We start from the raw sequence: 2,848 nt of genomic DNA, 5'->3' as shown, positions 1-2,848 counted from the left end.
ACACTTATGAGAGACCTGAAGGATAACAGCTTCTTCAACAAAGGCATTGGTTCTCTCTTTTCAATCCTAGGCAACGCGAAGAAGCACTTATGCTCTTTGATGTTCTAAATTCACTGCCAAGGATTGGGATACATTGTCAGCAATGCTGCCTACTTCCGCCAAATTATGAATGAGGGAGAATTTGTTTATGCCTTGTATGTTGCGGTCATCCAACTCACCTCTGTCTAAACACGTTTTGTACTTCCTCCACTCTATGAAGCAGGGCCACATCTCTTCACCAACAGCGAAGTCATTGAAGCAGCTTATCGTGCCAAAGCAGACACAAAAACCTGGTAAATTTATCTAGCTTCACTGGAACAAAGAAGAATCCTGAAAAAAGGGAGTAGCCTATTTCGGTGAGGACATTGGAATGAAACACCCCTCACGTCACCTGGCATAGGGAAATTTCCCCATTCTGGTGGGACGACAAATACAGCCTCATCTGGATCGTAAAGGAAGAATTTCTTCTGGGTACATCATCAACTCACCGTTCGCTTTGATGCTGAACGTCTCTCCAATTACTTGGATCCCGTCGACGAACTTCACTGGGAGAAGCCAATCGTACAAGGTTTTGCTCCCAAAACCACTTACAAGTATGGAGGACAATTCCCCCCCTCGTCAGATAATGTGAACTTCGAAGATGTGGAGGGTTTGTTGCTCGTATTCGAGACTTGCTTATTGTAGAGAGCCGAATCCGCATGCTATTGCACATGGTTATATCGTCGACAGGGCTGGTAATCATATTGGGTATCATGAATGACGTGGCATTGACGTTCTTGGAATGTTATTGAATCATCTTTGTACAGCCCCAATGTGCAGTACTATGGAGCCTTGCACAATACTGCTCAAAATTGTATTGGTCGACAGAGTGATCCACATGGAAAATAGATTTACCCCCTGGTTTCTGGAACACTTTGAAACTGCCACCCCTGATCCTAGCTTCTTTAGGCTTCAAAATACAGGATACATCTTCAAGGAACACAAGGACATCCCCTCCAACACCGTGGAAGAACTAACATTGCCGGTGTAAGTGTAGACAATGTAGCAATTGAAGGCGAACTAGAGACCCCTTTTTTGAGGATTTCGAATACAATCTCATTAACGCTGGGTTTATGACACTGAAAAAATTGGGAGATGTTTGAAAATTTTTACTTACGTGCCTCGTCTGAACCTAAGGACTTTAAATTAAGATTGAGTTAGCAATAACAAGGGCCAGGAAGTTCTAGCTACAGTTCGCATTTTTTCCTGGCCTACCTAGACAACAATGGTATTGAATTCACCTTCGACGAAGGCCGTTGGAATGCTATTGAACTGGATTTAAGTTCTGGGTCAAGTGTAGTACTTTTTGGTTTGCTTTTCTCCTTTAATACTTTTTCGTTATTCATATGGTCAAATATTTTATGAATTTTCACTTTTCAGACTTAAAGTCGAGTAAGCATATTGTCTGTTCAATATTACAACTTCAAATTTTATACACATTTTTATTTTTTGATATATGTATACATATATTCAAAATATGAAATATAATATTATCTCCTTGACTTTCATTTCTTTTTTACAGTGCCTGCTGGAACACACCATTTCGAACGTAAATCTCGGAATCTGCTGTCACTGTGCTGATGTACTAGCTTCGCAACTCTCTTCGAGAAGACCAAAGAAGCCTTAGCTGGTGCAGACTCCGGACTTACAGATTTCGAGAGTGCAACTGGTATTCCTAATCGATTCCTTCTCCCTAAGGGTAATGAACAGGGTCTAGAATTCGATCTTGTTGTAGCCGTGACTGAAAGGCGCAGCCGATGCAGCAGTGGAAAGGCCTCCACGAAAATACCGAAATTTAAAACTACGGTTCCCATGGAAAGTACCCTGACAATCGCCCACATGGCTACCCTCTGGAAACGCCAAGGTTCCCGACGAACGTGTATTCGAAGATCTGCCCAACTTCGGTCACATCCAAGTTAAGGTCTTCAATCAGGCGAATATATTCACACAATAGGAAGCTTATACATACTCACCATCATGGGTGTTACCCAACAGAATTCCCAAGATATGATTTTTGATTTGCTATTAAAAATGGAGACATGATTTCTGTACGAAGAGCAAATAAAAAAATTTTAATCAGACATTTCCTTTTCCCTGATTTCTTAGTATAGCGCTATGAAAATTTATCAGAAGGTCAAGTTTAATTGAATCTACCAGTGGTTTGTCTACCTTTTTTCAGATTATGTATTGTTTTAGAAAAAATAATGACAGTTAATAAGTTAAGTAGATGTATTAATTATCATTAGGAAACACATTAAGGTTGTTTGTTTTTTTGTTTTTTACCTAAATTAGTAAATTCATATAATACATTTTCACGACTGAAGCATGCCATACATGACAACTTGGGTTTTGTTTTCTAATTTCCTAAAATGGATAGGATTTGTCATATTCAAAAAAAAAAAGACGGGATTCGAGGAAGGGAAAGTAGAGCCGAGATGAGAATGTTGATAGAGTTTGGTGATCCATGATATGCTTTGGTGGTAATCTTTTCTTTTCCTATCTCTAAAAGTTTTATTGTTACTATTATTCTTATCAACTACGAGAGAGGGGGGATGCCATTTTTCATTGTTTAGTTCTATGGGGGCCCTTTAGGTGAGGGAAATTGTTGTAAAATACAATAATTGGTGGTACATCTATAAAACAAAATCTCGAAATACATTTACAGCAATTAGGATTTATTAAAAATGTAAAAAATAAAATATATATGTATATCAAACATTTTTATAGCAATAAGCATGTGCAAATAAGAGTTCAGTTTTTAAAAAAATTT

At 38.4% G+C, this 2,848-nt stretch overlaps 1 pseudogene; it reads left to right on the top strand.

Annotated features, from left to right (window-relative positions):
* Positions 1 to 2,032, top strand: part of LOC119569113 — a 2,183-nt pseudogene extending 151 nt beyond the window's left edge.
* The last annotated feature ends 816 nt before the right edge of the window (positions 2,033 to 2,848 follow it).

Source organism: Penaeus monodon, unplaced genomic scaffold (assembly GCF_015228065.2).
Source record: "Penaeus monodon isolate SGIC_2016 unplaced genomic scaffold, NSTDA_Pmon_1 PmonScaffold_1263, whole genome shotgun sequence".
In the NCBI taxonomy this organism is placed as follows: Eukaryota; Metazoa; Arthropoda; class Malacostraca; order Decapoda; family Penaeidae; genus Penaeus; species Penaeus monodon.
The sequence above is the reverse complement of the archived record's forward strand: the minus strand, read 5'-3'. Positions and strand labels throughout refer to the sequence as shown.